We start from the raw sequence: 21,142 nt of genomic DNA on the forward strand, positions 1-21,142 counted from the left end.
AGTGGGCTTCTCCTGACATGGAGGAGCAGCAGCTCCTCTCTGAGCCTCTCACTGATGCCGGAGCTCATGTTCCAGATGATCACTGAAGACGCTACAGTGAGCAACATAACATGCAACTACAGTTGTTTTCCGTTACGTGAAGACACACAAAGGATTTTGTGCATTTCTGACTTGTTTTTCTCAGACATGAGACTGACCTCTTATTCTGGATTCACCATCGGATGGAGTCCCGTCAGAGTTGAGTCTTTGAGGGCGAGTGCAGCTACACAATCCTTGTGCTTTGATGTCTGTCTCGTCGACCTCCGTTCCTCTACAACTCCTGGTGCCTGTGTCTCCTCTCTTCTGCAGTGATCTTCACTTTCCCTCAGAGCTGCATCACAGGAGACACAGCTAAAGATATGTGGAATAAATGAATGATCAAAGGTGTAACTGTAAAAGCACTGGGAGAGCGCTGGCCGTCCAGCCACCGAATTTCAACCAGCATTGTTGTAACTATGTCGTATATTATACTATATACAATGTATATGTATATACTATATACAATTATAACAGTATATAGCGTATACTCTATATACTAAATAACTAAATAACTGATACCATTAACAGTCAATTGCAAATGGAACAGCAGGTGGCAGCAGCGTCTCCAAACTTTTTTTGTTGTTGTTTTGTTGTTTGCTGTAGAAACGTTTCAAGAAAAAGTAGTTGAGACCCAGTGAGTCACAGCGCCACGGGGACATAATCATCTGTTCTATTTTCCACCATCAACATGTGCAGAAATTTCCACAGAAATCCTTTTCCAGCTGTTTGTTGTCAGACAGACAGGTAGAAACGTTCCAAAGGAGGAACAACTGCATTCCACTTTGCAAATGTGATTCAAGTGAACACCTCATTCGCCAAGGAGCAAAGGCAACTTCACTCACTCTGGAACACTGAAGTCCACTTGGCAATATGTGACACTTTAGGAGAGAGAACTGATCCATAGATGCTCAATACTAAGAAGCAAGAGTAATTCAAGGTAGAACCAGCAAGAATGAACGTCAGTTTGAAGCAAGCTGGGAGTGTTCGCTTCAGCATGTTGGTCCAACATTGAAGTCATGTTTTATTTGAAAGAGCTCACATGACTTGGAAAGCATCTCCACACGTAAACAAATGAATAATATCAAGACCTCAGACTTGGCTGAAGAGGTCACATGAGTGCTCCAGTATCAGGCCATTCAGAAAACAGAAAAGTAAAATAAATAAAAGATTCACATATATCTGCAACTGCTTCAGTTATTAGCTGCCAAAACGTGATGGTTTTTATGAGTTGAAAGCAAATAAAAGAGGACTGATGCTGCCAAGGTCGACTACGTGAGAGTAAAGGGACGACTCCAATGATAACAGTCCTCATGTGAAGCGTTGCTGGGTCACACAGCAGCAGTTGTTTCACTAACTCTGTCCGCAGCAGCTCTACACGGACGTTTCCGCTGCTCCCTGGACATGTTTCAAACCCAGCATGTTGATGCCTGCGAGGCCTGGCGTTTATGCTTTGCACTTTAAGAGGCTTGCAGGTGGAGAGTATAAAAGTCGAGAGGTAATCTGGAAAATTCCTAAAAAACTCTGATGCCAAGTCAATGAGGGAAAGTAGGAACGTTTTTGCTTCTGTTCTCTGAGTCTACGATGAAGGAGGACAAGCACAGGCCCTCCTCGCTCCTATGGTGTAATGGGAGAGCTGCCTTTTTCGTCAGTACAGGACGCAGCCTTCAGCATTGCATGTTGACGCTTAACCATTGGTGTGTCAGTGGACTAAAATAACTTTTTCCTTCCAGTGTAGCGTTCCAGGCGGGGTGGAGTGGATCGTGTATTGTGTGGGAGCAGCCAAAGCGAGAAAAAAAAGAAAAAAAAACGACTTATTTACACGTTGTGGAGCTGTAGGCTAGGTTGGGCCAGCTGCAGGAAATTCATGCTAAAATCATTCTTCACTGTTTAAAGGTGTTTTTAAAGGAATGCCATTTCCAGACTGTTCAATAAATATCAATTTTGGTTGAGGTCCATATTTTCATATTTATCGACAAAATGAGTTGGGAATCAATCTGTCATTCAAATGCATTTGTACATCACTTCTAGTATGTTTCAGGCAGCGTCCCCCCATTTCTAAAGCCTGCACCCCTATAGTGGTTCAGTGTTTGAGAGGCAGAGAAAATCTGCCATATCAATAGGTAAGCGACAGGATAAGTTATCCATATGGTGTCCTGCTCAAGCATGCTGCTCCCCCATGGACCTCAGAACTATTCTCATCGCTCAAGGGCAGCAGTGTCTTGGCCTAAAACAGCAGCAGAAAATTGGCCTTGTTGATGTACAGTGGCAGGAGGGAGATGAGATCAGCTGTCAGCGGCTAAATCCTCGTGAAACAATGCCGCCCAAATCCCCAATCAGCTACAGCTTGTTATGCTTCTTTCTGTGCCTCCCTCTTTACAGGACTGAATAAAAAAAAAACAGCTTGATGGCTTTTTTTTTAACTTGTAAAACAAGTCTCTAACCGCATGTAAAACTCTCACAGAATGCAAATGCCGTCTACTTATTCCGGCCGAGCCTCCACTGAGTCCAAATCCCTCTTAAGCCTCTTGTTGACCGAGTCTGTCCGCTTTTGTTTATACAATTGGCTCCTTAAAATATTCCAACTGCATCATTAATATCTGGCCTTTTGCACGGCTCAGCTCCAGCGGAATAAACAGACTCACACATGGAAAATGATTTCCTCCCGCAGATAATTAGCCGATGAAACAATCCCAAGCGAACAATAATTTGCCTGCGTAAAGTTATGAGTTTTAAGCAGGAGGAACGCAGGACTAGACGTGTGCTTATCAAACAAGGCTTGAAAATGTGCAGTGAATGAAAAGAGGCGATGGTTCTAATGCGAGATGGAAGCCCTGAGGAGAATAAATAAGCAATCGTCACGTCATGCAGGGCGAACAAATGAGCATGGTACACAATTAGGCAGGGTCACATTCTGCCAGAGCTGTGAGCGGAGCCGGGGCTAATGAGCTGTGTGAGACTGCCAGTGTGTGTGTGTGTGTGTGTACAGCCAGCGACGGCAATAAACAGGGCGACGCTCCAAAGTTTGATGCAGACTGAATAACAAATTGTCACACGAGCAGCAAGTTTGAAATGAAACAAGAAAACAATAGGTGGCTGAGAACACGAGCGATGAAACAGTGAATCCAGCTGATATTTGGGGCGAGTTCAATGGCACATATGGAGAATAGAAGCTCCATTTGCTGCCGTTTTTCAATGCCCAATTTAGACACGATATCTTCAATAACAATGCAGTTTGAAAAGCATATTTATCTCCCGACGTGAGCAGGCCGGCCAGGGCTCCAGGATGTTTCACTGACGCTTAACTGATAATCCAATGAAGGAAGAAACCGCTTGGACTTAAAGGCATTTAAAGGCAACTCGACTCCAATTTTTCATCCAGCAGAAGAGCAATGTACAGTGGTACCTCGGTTCTCGAATACAATCTGTTCCAGACGGCCGTTCGAGAAGCGAATTGTTCGAAATCTGAATCGATTTTTACCCATTACAATGAATGGAAAAAGAACTAATGCATTCCAAGCCTTAAAATAGGCTTTTGTAGGAGTGAATGTAGAGTGTCTGCTGCAGGTGCGCTGTTCCTCTATGTGTGTGGCCGCTGCATGTGGGAGGGGTTGCTGAGTGAGTGAGGTCTCTCCAGAAGTGAAGAGGTGCCCGGTGCGTGTCCAGCTCTGAATGTGCGCTTCTGTGCAGTTTGGCTGTGACAAAGTCATAAACCAAGTCACGCTCTGTCCCAGACTCGCCTCATCCCTGTCCCAGCTCCAGCCCACAACAGGACATCAAACCCTGGAGTCAAGTCCTAGAGTGAGCACTGTGACTCTCTACCACGGTCCAGTGTGGAGACAGGGAAGGAAAAAACAGTCAGTAAATGTAGCTAACGGGACACGTTTGCATACAGAGGCTGCGTTATACACAATAACAAAGCGCGTCGTGGGTTAGCTGATCGGTCTGCGCACATTATGTTTTTTCCGGCTTTTTTCGGCGGCGTTCGAGTTCTGGATTTTCATTCGAAAAAAAACTCGAAATTTTTGTTCGAATTCCGAGACGTTCGAAAACCGAGGCACCACTGTATATGAGAAACAAGGCAGGGGAAACTTCATCAAGTCTGTTCTGAATGCTCAGTTCAGGGGTGGAAAAGCATTTGGAACAACCAAAACCAGACCTGGATAGTGTCGGACAACATGCTCACAAAGGCTCATTCATTTTTCAAGTGTCGCCGTCCTATTAAGGCTTCATTTTCCTTGTTCCGTCTGTTGTTTGTGGAAACCCAGTGGAAATTTAATTTTCCACCTCTGGGTTAGATCCATGATTCAGTAAGGATTGGACAATTGAAACCAGCATCATGGAGGTAAAGGAACAGATGAGTTGGTTCTGATAGAAAAGTGGTTTGAGTAGCAAAAGGGTGCAAATATTGGTCAGCAATACCCATCATGCCACCTGAGTAAAGCTGCTACTTTACAGAGCAAAGAAGAAATCCTCCTCTAGTTTTAAAGTGTCTTCTCTCGAAGGATGTGTTGGTGGTAGCTGACATATCAAACGGCATGATGTCATGTTCCAGCCTGAGATTGATAACAAGCTCTACTTATATTGAGGCATTTTCTTTTACAATAAGCAGGACTCAACCTATTAGAGTACTGGTCTAGACAGTGGAGATGATCGTGGACTTCAGGAGAGTCACAGTTTCTCTGTCCCCTCTCATGGTTTGACCATTCCCATTGTGGACTCCTTCTGCTTCCTGAGAACCACCAGCAGAAAATGTTTTTCTTGCGGCAGCTGAGAAAAACTACGACTGCCGACAAAGTTGCTGGTGGAGTTCCACACGGCACATCATCCAGTCCATCCTCACCTCCTCTATCACTGTCTGGTACTGCAGCGCCACCTCCAGGGACAAGGGCAGACTGCAGCGCATCGTACGTTCTGCTGAGAAGGTGATCGGTTGCGGCCTGTCACTTCTTCATGACCTGTATGTCTCCAGGACCCAGAGACGTGCAGGTCGGATTAGCGCCGACCCTTCTCACCCTGGTCATGGACTGTTTGCCCCTCTTCCCTCTGGCAGGAGGCTACGGTCCATCCAGACCAGAACCTCCCGTCACAGGAACAGCTTCTTCCCCTCGGCCGTCAGACTGATGCTGATCTGCCTTTGTTGTTTGTGGGTTATTTATTTATTAGTTACTTCTATTATTACTGTTTATTTTATTTTATTTGTTCATGTTTGCACATTATTCCAAAGCATTTTCCTAGTTGGTGGGATCCTCACTGACCATGACAATAAAGCTGATTCTGAAGTGCCGACTGGTTGCAGTACGTGGACATGATGATATTACCGTCACTGAACAACATACAAACTCCTCAATACTGCCGCCAAACCAGCTAGACCCATTGAAACACAACTACAGTCGGACAGCTCAACTCCTGATACACTACCATGTTTTGTGTCAGTTTGTTTTGCGCCACTGTTTTGAATAGATATATATTTATTTTGTTCTTCATTGTTAGACCCCTATTTCCTGCCCAATCGATGCGATGTTTGTTCGGCACCCAGCTGTGGTTTAGATTGGCCTCCTGTGTAACCAAGTCCAACACCCGCAGCTCCACGCCTGCACACATATATATTGTTTTGCTTATTTTCAGGACTGTCCTGGATCGCAATCGAGAAGCCGGACAGAAGGCAAGACAAAGCAAATGGCAGGTACTGAGGGGGCAGACGAAACACATAAAACCTCAGAAGACCCGGCGGCGCAGGGCTTTCAGCTGCGACTCATAGTTATTAACTATTCAATCACATAAAGGAGAGCTGAAGGCGTGAAAGGTTGCGGACCAAAGCGCTTTTGCTTCACTGCATTAAAAGCCGCGGTCCGGCTCTCCGGCAGCGTCAAAGAGAAATAGATTGCCTCCCAGGAAGATGACTGCTCCAAAGAGTCGGCTTTTTTCGCCTAATAACAGCAATCTGCTGTGAAAATCTAATCCTAAGTACCATTTACACCGAATGGAGACAACTTCTGCTCAGAAAAGCGTGAGTTATGAATATTTCACTGAGCGATATACAAGTAAACAAACAACCCCGCCCAGTCAATCAGAGGACGTTGGTCCAAGGAAGGGACGTGGAATCGCCAATGAGTGGAGTTTTTAAAAGGCATCGCAATTGCTGTGTGCAAGTGTCTGAGACACAATAAGGCATGAGGCACTCGTGTCTGTTTGATAACATAAATGAGCGTATGAGCTCCAACGGCCAGCGTGAAGCGAAGCATGACTGTGTTGATAAGTGACATGGGCACAACAAACCAAGCAGAAGCACACGGACCCCGGCGAGGTAATGGCTTCGTCTTTGCCATTAAAGGCAGATACGGATGCACCGTATATAAGCCCTCTCTCCGGCCTAATGCCGCCTCCTCTGTGGTGGATAACAGGGATCAGAAATCCATCCCTATGCATGGCTAACTATCTGAAGAGGGGATGTCAGGTCTCCGTCTGGCCGGCTTTCCAAAAGTACTGGTAATGACACTTAATGAAAGCGAATACTCGGTGGGGGAGTTTCTCAGCCTACGTCCTGCATCCAGACAGTCGGAGGCATAAATAAACAAACACCATGGTCCAGAGTGGATGTGCAACTTCCTCCCGTTGCTCTTATTGCATCTGTGTATGCATCTATTTATTGTTTCTCCCTGGTTTAGCTTCAGAGCACCTTCCGGCTCCCTGTGGCTCTCTGGACGTCGCAGAGCATTAGCTCGACGGGCTGAGTTTGTGCTGGTTTTAGAAACGGATTCACAGGATGAGCTGTCAGACCACAAGCACGAGGATGCGTCGCCGGTCTCTCACTAACTATTACAGTTTACATCTACTGGATTAACAAACTGCTTCCAGTAGAGCTTTCATCATCTCAGTCAGACAATTTGGGCCCACTAGGAGGCCTCTCACGCAGCAGGAGATCTGACAAGAGCGAAGAAGCCAAGGGCAGGGAGGGGACACCGGGGCTGACGCCGGCGTGGGGCAGTCAGTCTCCGAGTAAACATGGGGAATGAAGGGATCGAGAGACTCTTCTTCGTACCAGCTCTTAATCAGCACAGTCAACACACTGCAGATTGGGTTCACATCCCCACCGCTCTTCCATCTTTTCCTCCTCCAGAACCCTTATCCATTCAATCATACCGAATTTCCCTCTTTCAATTTGATAGGGCCGCAGTCGGGAATGGTAAACGCTGGGCAACAGATTTGTGGCTTACTCTGTGGGATGCTATTCCACCTTTAAAAAGCTGCTTCGTCAGACCTGACTTTACCTCAGAACCACAGCTAATCCATTAGTGAGGAGAATAAGAAACGAGTCTCAGTTACACTGCAGCATTCCGAAATGAATATTATGCTTTGTTGCACTTTGAACTTTAAGCAGAAGCGGACAATGACTACGGCAGAAAGCCAACCATAACCTGAAGCCTGACTTGAGATTGCCAATGTTTGTCTTTTAACCTGTCCAGGGTGGCGCCCAGACCAGTTAGCTAGAATAGAATCGGCACCTAGATGCGGGAGTGACAGGGGTATTTACACAATGTGCTGGAAAAACTCTGACATCTGACTGACCTTAGGAACCAAGGGTCTGCTTCCCTGTTGTGAAAAGAGCTAACTCTGGAGGATGGGAGTGACCTCTCCTCCATCATGTACTCCCTGAGAAACCATTTAGCTAACTGCCTAAACGTGTCTTCGGCGTGAACAAGCTTTAGCCATCAGCAGAGGCTGGGCCACACCACTTGACCAGATCTGATCAAATTACACGGAGGCAGGAGTCATCTTGGGTGCAGGGGAAGTGTTGGTGTTGCATTCAGGGAGAGGTCCAAAGACGTGTCCAGTCTTCTGGGATCTATCGTGGCTGGAGAGTGTGATAATCTAAACATAAAGTAATAGTAAAATAAAAGTAGCAGCTCATAAAACCTTGCTAGTGCAGTCACTGTTTCATTCTGTGTGGCTGTTGTGCTAGTGAGCGTCTCCACTGAAGTGTGTTTTCATTGAGCCACTCCGTCGGGGCTCTTTCTAAGGGCTCGATTCTTCGTCACCAACACGTCTCTGGAGTGGCCCCAAAGAGCAGAAGGCATGTTGCCACATCACGGAGCACCTATTGATTCAACCCTCTTATGGGACCTTCTATGATTCGCAGAACAATCAGAGACAAAGTCAAAGTAAAACAAAATCTCCTCGCAACATGACACTGTCAGACGCGTGATTTTAGCAAAAGCCTCCGATGTATCCTTTTCTGCAGAATTCCATAAATAATATTCACACAAGCGCAGTAAGGTCAGAGATAAATCTCACAGTTTACATAAACTGCTGCAAACAAACAGGAAGTGCAGAGAGCCAGATGACCTTGGAGGTGGTGGGGATGCGGAATAAAAAGATGAATTAAAGAAGGAACACACACACACACACACACACACACACATGCTTGCAGGCAGCTGACAAAGTGCCTTCTCAACACACAATCACAAGCAACTTGAAATCCCTTTTCTTCTCCCTTAAAATGCGCTACATAGACCAAATGAAAACAAGTGTATCTTCGAAAAGTCCACCTCATTATCAGAGAGGTCACTTTAGCAGATTTTTTAAAGTGCTATGAAGGGGAAGTGCTAATGTAGCTGGGTTAGTTAATGCAGCTGGCATGTCAAACATAAGGCCCGTGAGCCAAGTCCTGCCCGTGGAACTAGTCAATCTGACCCGCGACTATGATACAGTCAGAGTGAAAAAGCTTGACCAACACCCATGCTACAGGTCTCATAATGCACTGCAACAGTTGAAGCAACAATCTGTCACAGTTACAGCCCTCACTAGTACTTCACGTTATTACTGTGTACGCAAAAGTGTCAGGTGTGATGTGTGACAAAATTGTGTCAGCAAGGATGAAGGGGAAAGTGTTCAACGCAGTGGTGAGGTCAGCAATGTTGTATGGTTTGGAAACAGTGGCACTGAGGAAAAGACAGGAGACAGAGCTGGAGGTAGCAGAGATGAAGATGCTGAGCTTCTCTCTGGGAGTGAGCAGGATGGATAGGATCGGAGGGACAGCACATGTGCTCAGGTGTTTAGGAGACAAAGTCAGAGTTTAGGGTTAGGGTTGTGGGTGTTCATACCCCAGACCCGTAGCCCTTACTCTGGCTTGAATTTATGTACCTGTCGTCAGAAAAGTCTGTGTATAGCCATAACCCTTGGCATAATGATCAAACTAAAGAACAATAATACACTTTAATACTGTTTATCGTGTATTGTGTAACAGTGGTGTGCGTCTTTCACACATGCCACTGCGAAATAGGCTTCTCTCTACTCCAGTTGGTCACCACACACTGAGGCCTTTCACACTGGAAATGTTCTGTTATGAAGGGACCAGCGTGTTCAGATGGAAAAATTGGTTCAGTCCCTGAAAAGTTGAAACCTGAAAAGTCGGATCAAGCTTGCGAACTGTGAAGTCATCACCATGGGGTGTGCACGTAGGAGTCCAAAAGTTTTCGCATTATGGAAAGTTGGATGGAAACAGATTCTAACACAACAATTCAGACCATCAGAGCGACTAGTTGTGAACTTGAACGCAGACTGGTTCAATAGAAAGCAACACATTTCAGTGAATCCAGAACCGTGTTGGTGTGAAACTGGCAGCTGCTGCTTTTCCGATCTGCAGGAGGACATGATGACGCCTGGCTCAGATTCAACAGTTCATCTGAAGGAAGGAAGGAAACAGTGTGAAAACTGTTTATGGAAAAACTGACACCTTCATGCTCCGATCCTCTGACCATTCAAAAAGAAGCAGTAATTGGGGATTGAAATGACAGTGTGACAGGACCAGCTGTCTCTTCCAGGTCCACTGCCTATCCACGTTATTGTCAAAGCTGCGGTTGTATCCCAGTCGAGCAAAGCACATTATAAGTAACAATGACCTGTGACTGCGTCTGCATCACACATTCCCGAGGTGACATCATCCTGCAGCAGATTTGGTTTGGCTATGTTTCGAAAAGTGATGTTACATTTTCATGTCAAACATCTTTAGGTGCTGCAACAAACCCTTAAGTATTTAATCTACCAAAGTGCCTGAATCATTTTTGGGGTTTGCTGAGGGCCTTGCCCAAGGCGATGCTCAGCACCTTCCATTAAATGCGATGCGCCGCGCTGAAACAGAACCATTGTATTATTTAAAAGCAAAGCACCTGGGTGATGCTCTGTGGTGATGAATGCGTCAGGGTTTTACGCTTTCAACTTCGGCTGCCTTTTAACGTATGCAGTGCTTTATGATTTGAATTCTCAGCGAGCAGAACTACCCTTCAAGGACTAGCGCTGAGTATATCAGGGGGGATGATGGTGCCATTCTTGAGTTCACCAAGAGTCTAGAGCTGCATCAGCATGTACACATGTATGACTGTTGGAACAGCTGCACAACACCAGGATGGAGGGAGACGCTCAGTGAGATTCAGGGAAGGCAGCAAATCATATGTTGGATAGTCTACTTGTTTGGCTAAAGTTTTTCAGTCCCCCAATTTTGAAAGCAATACAGTTTTTGTTTATTTGTTTTTTGCATCAAAACTATCTGGTCTGTTTGTATAAGCAGGTTCAAATTGATAGCATTTACACAGGCAACTCCCCCAAAACACAGTCAACACTCACAGTACATTTACTTCAAAACCAAGTACAGAGGGAAATTGGAGCTTTAATACCTCATCCAAAGTGGTGGGGGAAAACACAACCCAAGTTTGGAATAGTTTGCTTCTATCTTTGTCAATTCTACAGATTCTAGTCACACAAATGATGAGTAATATGTTTTTTTTGTGACGGAGGTAGGATTTCATATAAGTCTAAAATGTGTGCACTGTTAGCAATTGTTTAGATCAGGGGCGTCAAACTGGTCCTCAGAGGGCTGCAGTGGGTGCAGGATTTTGTTCCAGCCAGTCAAGAGAACACCTTCTCACCTTCTGTCTGGTGTCGCTTGTTTCAACTGACATCTGAACTATATGTGTTTGCAGGGTTGGAACAAAAACCCGGACCCACTGCAGCCCCTCTGTGGACCAGTGTGAGACCCCTGGTATAGAGGTCCGTGTGCGCATCACCCTGAGAACAGTAGGGGTGGAGGTGGAACCTCCTGGAAACTGGAAAGGACACAGATCTTGGATGACAATTTCTAATGGAAACATTTTTTACTTGGTCTACCACTCAGCAGCAAAGAAAACAGCTGTGGATGAGGCTCAGCATGTTCTCGACTTTTCTTTTCCTTTCAGCTTCTCCCTTCAGGAGTCGCCACAGCGGATCATCTTCCTCCATCTCACCCTGTCCTCTGCTTCCTCTTCTCTCAAACCTACAAACCTCATGTCCTCCATAACTCTCCTCTTTGTCCTTCCTCTCCACCTTCACCTTCCACCTCCAACCTCAACATCTTCATCTACCAATGTACTGCCTCTCTCTCCTCTGTACATGTCCAAACCATCTCCATCTAGCCTCTCTGACTTTGTCTCCTGAACACCTGAGCACATGTGCTGTCCCTCTGATCCTATCCATCCTGCTCACTCCCAGAGAGAAGCTCAGCATCTTCATCTCTGCTACCTCCAGCTCTGCCTCCTGTCTTTTCCTCAGTGCCACTGCTTCCAAACCATATAACATTGCTGGCATGACTGTCTTGTACAGCATGTTCTCAACTAGTCCCCTTTATCTCTAGGTTTACCACCTACGGAGCTCAGGTCTAACAACATACAGGAACGTGGTGTGATTCTTCACTGAGAGCTGCTCAGAGTTTAAAGTGGACGTCGGAACCCACTGAGAAAAAAACCCAGCAATAGATCAATGGTGGAGAACGAGTAATAAATATTCCGGAAAACATTCAAACAATATAAATGATTTTGAAATAGGACAGAAATGAAAGGAGACAAGTGAAAAAAATAAAGTCATTAATGAAACCAACACTTGACTAATCGCCTTAATTACATTTGTAATAGAAATCTGAGTCATTACAGAAGCAAAGACATGTATTATCCAGACAAATGTGGATGCAATAAGGCACAAACACGTCCCTCATTGAGAGCATGTCATTGCCAATGCCATTAGCGCCGCCGCCCAGCTCCTCACTTGGTCGGTGATGAAGCCATTTTAATAATGATTATGCATTTGCTTGATGAATCATTCGCTACGACGGCGGCGTCGAGCGCACAACAGCAGAATCAATGGTCTCCATCTCCTTCACCACAGCTCCTGTCTTTGTTCCACACCCGTTCTCCAGCAGACGCAAATGAAAAGGTTAAGTATTGTTGTGTAATGAATCAATTAATAACTGCGACTGCGCTCTATATGCAGAGGTCGCGTCTCTGGTCCCATCAAACCGAAGGCAATTTCTGCTGGTCAGGCAAGCGGAGACGTGCAGCCGCGCCACACCATCACAATGACCTTTCCACAAGCCCAAGGAGCACACAATGCAGGGAGAGGTAATAAAAGCGAGGGAAGAGGGAAAGGCAATTAAAGTGCTGAGCGTGTGTGTGTGTGTGTGAGGGGAGCGTGGCAGAGATGAGCCTAACTGGAGGCGGCCCTAGAACGCACCACGGCTCCATATCCCCCATAATCCTTGTGTGATCGCAGAGCAACCCGGTGTGCTCCCAGTCTGATCATCCTCTCGCAGCCTTCACCGGCTAATCCCTGGAAAAGGACAGTCAACCACACACGCCTCGTGCGCAAACACACACACCAGATTGAAAAAGCATCTTCATACACAATTATAAGCCAATCATTATGGCCGGCGTACAATATGTCCTGCGTGACAAACGAAAGGAAACTACTTAAAATAAATGAGCAACCGCCGACACACACACACACACACACACACACACATTCAGGGCTGGGGGAGAATGAGTCGCTCCCCACACGCCCTCCGCCGCACAACATTTCCTCACGGCGAGTGAGAATCATTAATGCCCTTCCTCTGATGCAGCCGCACAACCAACAGCAATTATTTCTAAAAGCAAAAAGTGAAAACAGACAGCGTGCGCACAAATATACAAGGCACATTATCATTTATTTTTTTTTTTTGTTTGGCTAGTTGTGTGGGGGCTGAGGACACGGTAGAAGCTTAGACTTCATCTTCTCCAGCAGAGTTAACTGACCGCGGAAATGACATGGATGCTTTTGCTAAAGCAATTAAGGGCTGCTGCTGCTGCTGCTGCTGGGTGTGTGTGTGTGTGTGTGTGTGACATTGGCAGCACTTATGGAGGTCCTGAAGATAAACAATGCAGACTTGCTTCAGGAGACACGATCAGACCAAAAAAAAAAAAGAAAATTATCATTTAAACACTGATAGACAATTTGAACTCCACTCCAAATCTTGAGAGTGAAAACAAAACAAACAATTATGACATAAGGCAGTGAACGATATGACAATAGCTGGAGCTAAATGTCCAGTTCAATGCCATCATTTTCAAGGACACTTGTTTCCTGTGAGAGCTCTAACTGTTGGAATACATTATCGCCATGCAGATCATGAGGTCTTGACAGCAGTAATGGGTGAGAACAAAATAGCAGCCTGACCCTCTTGACCAGGGCTGACCAACCAGTCAGAGGCTAAGAGTCACATTGGTTTACTGTGTTGCTGAAAAGAGCCACATCCTACAAGTACGTCAGGCTCACCTGAACAGCTGGTCACGTGACTTAGCGGCAGTATAGCGGTTAAAGCACATTGCTGGTTCACGTCTCAGGTCTCTTCTGCATGTATTTCATACATTTTACCATGATCCTCCTGGCAATATCAAGCGGCGTAGATAGAAAATGTGTGCACCATTTATTTTACTTTTTACGTGGCTCATGCCACCAATAACGTGGCCCTGGTCTGTGAGTGTGAGCGACGCTGCAGACTGGAGCGTCTCATCTTCGCTCCACTGAATTAAATGGACTTCACCAACATCAACAATGAATAACAGGTGAAACACATGCCATAGGTTTAGTTTAGGGAATGACGAAGTGAAATGTGGAGTCATGTCAATCGTGTTGATCATGGATCTGATGACGGTCCAAGTCTTAGGACCATGACTCACATCGGTGTTGAACGTGCAGCAAGGTTTATTGTTTATGTTTAAATGCTAGTCAAAGTCTTTTGTAAAAAGTATTTTGACAGAATAGCTCTTACTTTTTCATATTATTTACTGTATGAAAGATCATCTCAACAGCAACTTGACCAAAATCCCAGCCAGTTTGGCGGCTCATTTGGTGAAGAGCCGCATGAAACTGGGGGAAGAGTCGCATGCCTCTCGGGAGGCCTGCTCTTGACCCTCTGAACGTCTTCAACAAGTCTAAATAAAGAGAAGCCGAACTTAAATCGACAGCCTATTTGACTTCAAGCATCTGTATCTAATGAGATTTCACACACTTCAAGCAGTGTGCCTGAGTACATCAATGTTTTCATAATATTGTCAGGGTTAATTAGAATTAACCCCAGGGAACGTGACAAAACTGCAATCGTGTGAAGTCACATCATTTGAATTCCTTCCCACCTCATAATGATGGAACCTGTTAATAGTGACGCAACACATGAGATCTCATTAATAAAGATCAAGGTAGACGATGCATCCAGCTCAATTCAAAATTAGTTTGGCAACAAGGGCGAAGTCTGTTCTATTATAATCTATTGCAGGTTTACGGCGAATAAAATGACCATATTTTTAAAAAAAATAAAGCATATGGAGGTTTAATAAAGCATTTCCAGAGTATTATTCCGCCAAACACACTTGAAAAGTGACAAAAAGTTGGCAGCGACTGTGCACCACAGCCGTTTACAACCCTGACACCGATGATGGAGTCCCAGCAGACAGTTACAGCGCAGGGGGGCGGATGAAAGGTAGCGCTGATACGCATGAAAAAGATGACTTTCAGTTTGCCACTGAAACATATCCATCATATTAATCTAGCGTTCTAGAGGAGCTCACCTGTGGCGCCAGCTGCTGAGCTATTACCAAATGTCCCCCTGGTTTACTTTGAAATCATATATAATATCGGAAATTTCAATTGGATTCATCAGTACAATCGAATTTTCTCTCGCAGAACAACTCCTGCTAACACAAATGTACGCCATGTTTTGTACCTTCATTTAAAGCCGACATCTTGACATCACGCCGAGCCGAAACAAAGGTTCCATTTTTTGGCGGCGATTGGTGAAAAGATTTGAAGGGCGATAAGATGGGAGGCGATAAGACATGTAGCGGTGTGTTTACAGAGCAGTACACCGAGACACTTCCTCAGTCAATATATTGATGTTTTGTAATAGTCTCTAAATGACTCAGGTTAGGGACTGCCATGCAGAAAGCCTCTCCGCTGCTTCAGATCCTGATGCTGATTTCACACCTACACGTCACGCGCCGTCCAGCAGCGTATTCGTCTCCTGCTGTCGGGCCGGTTCCACCCCAGTGTTTTTCACCCATTCCGACACACATCCCTGCTGTTTACATCCCCCAAAAACTAGGTTATTTATGCTCTCTCACGTCGCCTCGAGCAAACCTCAGCTGTTTCTCCAGCCCTTCATTCTGGCTCAGGTTTCTTCCTACCAACATAGACTTATTATTGTTACCATGAAGTCATTCATTTATCAGAATTTATTTGATATTTAACTACATAAATAACAGCTTCCTAAAACTGAAAAGTGCCTCACCACTTGCCTGACATTTTGTCTGCTGTAAAGATGAAATAAAGTTTATCTTATCTTACCTTATCTGATCTGATCCCAGTCCAACAGCAAAGTCCAGTGTCATGTTCAGTGACATGATGTTGAAACTGGGTGGGACTCCAAGTCAACATTTTCCACAGGATGAATATTTGAAAGAGTAAAGACTCAAAGATGCTAACCACCATAGCAATGACTTATATTCCACACCTGCAATGAAATATGACCACAGAAGTCCCTTGTGACCTTGAGGTGAGTCGCATTGTTGCCTCTATTCATCAGCTCCGTCTGAAGGAGTCGGATAACTAAAGTATTAATGCCGGTCAATAACTAATCTGTCAGTTCAATGCTTCTACGCTCTTGGCTTATCAATGTTGCTACATGTGTCTTCAGAATTACGCTTTTGTCTAGTGTAAATCTGCTTCTTCTGCAGCGAGTGCTGACATTCTTTAGTGTACTGTAGGTCACCTGACTGAGGAAAAACCAGCAACGTCCTGCTCTCACAAGTGTTTGACTCCAGCAGTGTGTTCAGTCACAGCAACCATGAGTGAAAACAAAAGGATTTGCAGTGTTGTGCTTACTCTATTTTTAAATATGGCCTGGAGGTGTGCGGATGACAGACTTGATCATATTTACAGTCGAGCGGAGCAACTCCTTAAAAATGAGAAGGCACACGCCGTCTCTGCTTCTAATGCAGGACCATGGGTCCAGGTTGGAAGAGGGTTGCTTTCAGGACGCGGCTACTGTGGTCGTGTGTGTCTGTGGACTCGAATAGAGAGAGAAACTTGCGTGGACGGTTTTCCTTAACAAGACGAGCCGTGTCACAGACTGCAGACGTGTATTGTGTGTGTCAGGCGCTGATAGTGGTAATGGATACTGTGGGAAAAACCCGGAACCTTTCCAATGCTCACCTCTGTCTTCCATTGATGAGCGAGGTGCTATAACAGCTAATCGATGGCGAGTGAATTCCCCGCTCTGCCCCCGCACTGGGCTGATCAATATCCCTGGCAATTAGAATCCCCTATCTGCATGACTGCGGGGACCTTGCCAGCCCACAAACACCCAATTTAGTCCTCAGCCTATCACTTCATTACTAAAGCCTCCCTAATGCCTATTGGCAGGTGGCGGGTGGTCTTTCAGACGCCCCCGTGGCTAAGTGAACATGAAACCTTTGCCAAGATGCTGCTTCAGATGCTCCCTCCTGATGTGAGCGGGGCTTGTAAAACTTCTAATTCAACATGAGGACCTGGACCGTAAAACCTTCACCTGTTGAACAGCCGCCACTGAGGCACTGTGCAAATTGGATTGGCGACAGTCAGTCACAGTCAGAATTCGGTTGACTTTGGTTTAGACACATGACTTGGAACGATTTTCTTCTTGCTGTGTTTTGTATTAACCAGGGATCAGATGAGATTAAACTCAAACACTCGTGACAAATCAGAAGGATACAGCCTGGTAACATTTAACATTGAAACTGGAGGATATTCAGCGATGGCAAAACAGGTTTCTGTGACCACCAACTGACAGTGAAGTCGCCTCCTGCTGAGATACTTCCTGCACTCAGGTGCTACGTAAACCGCAGCATTTCAGGTGGAAAATAGCGGTTCAAAACCTTGACAAAGCTTGAGTTCAAAAGGCACTCGTCCTATCGAGTCCAATAGCTACACCAAAATATTTTTTCAGTGAAACAAACTAGCACCAGTGAGATCAACAAGTCACTATTTAACTACTGTATGGCGACTTATCCCACAGCAGACTTTTCACCAAGTTGGTCAAGCGTCCGGATGCACTGTGCATCTTCATACCTCAGCAAATAACACTGCCCCATTAATTCAGAACTTCAGCAGGGGGCAGTATATAGAAAACTGCGGTTTGAGAGCGAATAATTACACAACAAAAATCAAAACAAAAAATCGCTGTCGACATCACAGCAGTTAGTGGTGAAAATTACAATGAATCTCCAGCAGACGACTTGTTGAAGCATTGCGGACTGATTCCGACGATAATGATGCAAGGCTGGAGGCAAAAAAAAAACTGTTCGCTAGTGTCCACATTTCTGATTTTTGACCTGAAACCCAGTCCGTTGTGTGAAAGCTCAAAAAAAAATTCACTTGGTTAGGCTAAGGGTTAACCCACTTGTCTTTATTAGACATCTGGAGGCCAGTTGTATTTGTTGGAATTGAAATTCTTTCTTGAATCCTCATACCCAACTCCTTGGTAAGTACTGTGTAATACTAGAAGGCAGACTTATTTGATCGTATAAACCACTATGTTAAGTCAACTGTCTAGTACCATGGTGGTTTTCTGGACCCTAGAACGTTGGCTTTTGCCCCCCATTATGACAAACACCCTAAAAACTGTGCCACCGTGGTGCAGAAGAAGACCCAGTTTGAAAGCTCGGGGTTTCTTTGTTTCAGAGTATCACTCCACCTATTTGTTTGAGCCTGGTGGGTCTGGACACTTCTACTTTTCTGACGTACCCCGGCGCACTGCCTCAGGCACGGCGCTCCAGGACGGGGGGAGAGTCTGCCATGACTGGAACAGGCACATGCACGCTCACACATTCATACTTACACAACTGTCAGCTCGCTGTCACATATGGCCTGAGGTGAAGTAAGGATAGGTGCCCAGAGCTTTACACCGACTTTTGAAGGACAGAGGAGAGAGGGAGCTATCTTCCTTCACCCTCCAGCAATCTCCACACCTGCTGCACTGCACTAACTTGGCTGCCGACCCCTAATTTGTTTTTTTCCGCACCGAGATGACACATGGATCCGGCCGACATGGAAATGTCGGGGGTTCGGAGGGAACATCTCGCTGACAGGTGTCACCTCCAATCCGCGCAGGCCGTCTCCTTCGGTGTTAACTATTCAATTAACCAGCACAGTGCACAGGGTTGGTGTCAGCGCCTAGTTACCGGTGAGACCTTGCTGTGAATGGCGTGAAATGTGTGTGTGGATGGCCAAGACTGGAAGACAGCCTTAAGAATTTCCGATGGAAATTTGAGGACAAACATTCAGACATGTGAAAGTGAGTCTTCTTCACTGGAATCTACATGTCGGACCATTAAAGTAACAAGGTGCCATGGCGGCTGCGTCTATCGCTCCAAATGTTGACACCCATCAAGACAAATCTATATTTCATGGCCACTTACAGATGTATAAATAGCAAAATGAGGTGCACTAACCATCTATAAAATGGCACTAAAAGGTTGCCAGAAGATGGCGCGTGTCATGAGCCGGTTGCTCCGGTCATCAATCTGGCATGAGAAGAGAGGAAGAGCAGAGACGTGGAGTGGGCTGAATTGCGTGGCTAAGAGGCGAGGCACAACACAGCACCGCGAGCAGGGCAGTAAATCACATCTGCACCGCACGCTCGCCCCACTGACACACAGCCACTTCAGCTGACACGGGCCTTGCTCGACAGCCTGATGGATCACCACACTACACTCCATTAAAGGCAAACGGGCACGACAAGCACTGACATAACAAACAATTAGTCACTGCTGTGGGTACGGACTTTACATGCCGAGGACCCCGACTGACGACGGACTCTCTCTTATCGCCTTTGGCACCGACGACACTCCATGGTTTTCTAATACTGAAACATGACAAAGATCAAAACGTAAACGATGAAATGTCGCAACTTGGAAACCTCTCGACCGAAGCATATACACATAATAACATAATACTGACATCCGTCCTTAAGAGGTGGCACAGTCAGAGGCCCAACAAAAGTGTACGGCGACATCAAAAGCATATTAAACAACAACCATTTCAACATCGTAGTCGACAGATGTAAACAGAACAGCGATGAATCCTGTTGCTTCTCAAGGCAGGGGTTCCTCATGAGCTACTTTTGCACCTCAACAAGCTTCAAACAATGTTTGGGTCTACTCATAGAGGCCCAACATCCTCACCTGACAGCTGAGCAAGAGCATACGAACCTGTTTTGTCTTACAGTGCAGGTCATTTTTCAAACAATTGTTGCATATTAAGCAATGCAGTCAAAGGCTGTGTCCCATTTCTCACTACACTGGCACGTAATACAAGTACTTGGATTTGAGTGCCCTCCACAATGAAGTGAAGTGATGACGTCCCTAAGAATTGGGACGACACTTCAAAACATTACGTGACGCGTAAAGACAACGTGCCAGTTGCTGCCGTGCTGTGTTTTGTTTCCTACATATCCAGTGTTGGAGACGTTTTGGAAATGCCAACTTCAACATTTTTGCAACCTCTTGCGTCGGTGCTGATCATCTCACTTGGTTTGGTGAACCAACAGAGAAGAAATGGGCGTAGCCGAAGCCGGCTTCGCCGCTGTGTTGCGGTGATAGATCAGTTAGAGGCGTGATGATGTTAACATTAGTCTGGATGCTAGCTGACTGTTGCTTATTAAGAAGAAATAAAAACATACATGTTGTACATACACGTTGTATTGTTCATGTTGTCGAGCACGGTAGACCATTTGGGTCACTAACATGTGATACGAGAGAAAGTAAACAAACGGAAGAGTAGTCCTAGTTACTAAAATGTCCCTGTTGTCCTGTCCAAGATTGTTTTTAAATAAAGTACTTTGGTATCCTGGAAATCTATCCACACGTCATCTTCCCACTTGGTTTCAAGTCAGCTCCGGAGCTCCCTCGGTTTGAAGGGATCATTTCAAGCGGTGAACGGCGAGTGCCCTTGTTTGGGACACACTACACTTAGATGTGAGCATGCAAAACCGAGTGCTAGGGTGAGAAATGGGACACAGCCAAAGAATCTCATAAGCCCATTATTTGTGACAATATTTAACACATTATAATTCGTTTTTATTGCCAACAGAGCTCACAACACAAGCTACTCCAGGTCCTCATTGTTAACAGGGATGTAGGATAAGCTGTAGAAGAACGTCTGTATTTCCAGCTCTCGTGTCCAGCTGTATCACAGAAGCCATTCCACACGTCAAGATTCACCCAAACTATTTGTGAAACAAATGTGAAATGTCAGATTTTCCTCGTAATGAGATGCAGTTTCATGGCGCTACAACTGGGTCTCAACTGTCAAGATATGAGAGCACCTCACACTATATTGGGCGGTGAGTACAGAATTAGCTGTCTGCGGGGTCCTTCCTTCACAGAACACGCTCAATTTAGCAGATGAGCAAATCACTGTGCATGCAGTCACCAGCAACCTCAGCCTCAGCCATGTGTTGGAGGCCAAAAATATCCCTTCCAAGTCCTTAGCTGTTGAGTCCACTCACTTAACCAGTTGTCCGAATGAAGACGTCTGGGAGCTACCACCAAGGCAGATAGCCAGGCTTCAAAACTTCAGGAGTGCAGATAGATATATTGTAAAAAAAAAAAAAAGCTTATATCAAAGGTGTCATTACTCATGGATGCTTAGTGATAGAGTAAGGATAAGTTTCCAAGTCATTTCCAGTCTC

At 45.5% G+C, this 21,142-nt stretch overlaps 1 long non-coding RNA gene across 2 annotated transcripts in view; it reads right to left on the minus strand.

Moving 5' to 3' along the window:
* The window catches only part of LOC128758589 (uncharacterized), a 63,388-nt gene that overhangs the window by 4,171 nt on the left and 38,075 nt on the right, over positions 1 to 21,142 (minus strand). For both annotated transcript variants that reach the window (XR_008414512.1, XR_008414511.1), the window contains exon 4: positions 198 to 370. This is a non-coding gene — a long non-coding RNA (uncharacterized LOC128758589). The remainder of the gene's footprint in view (positions 1 to 197; positions 371 to 21,142) is intronic.

Source organism: Synchiropus splendidus, chromosome 5, assembly GCF_027744825.2.
Source record: "Synchiropus splendidus isolate RoL2022-P1 chromosome 5, RoL_Sspl_1.0, whole genome shotgun sequence".
NCBI lineage: Eukaryota > Metazoa > Chordata > Actinopteri > Syngnathiformes > Callionymidae > Synchiropus > Synchiropus splendidus.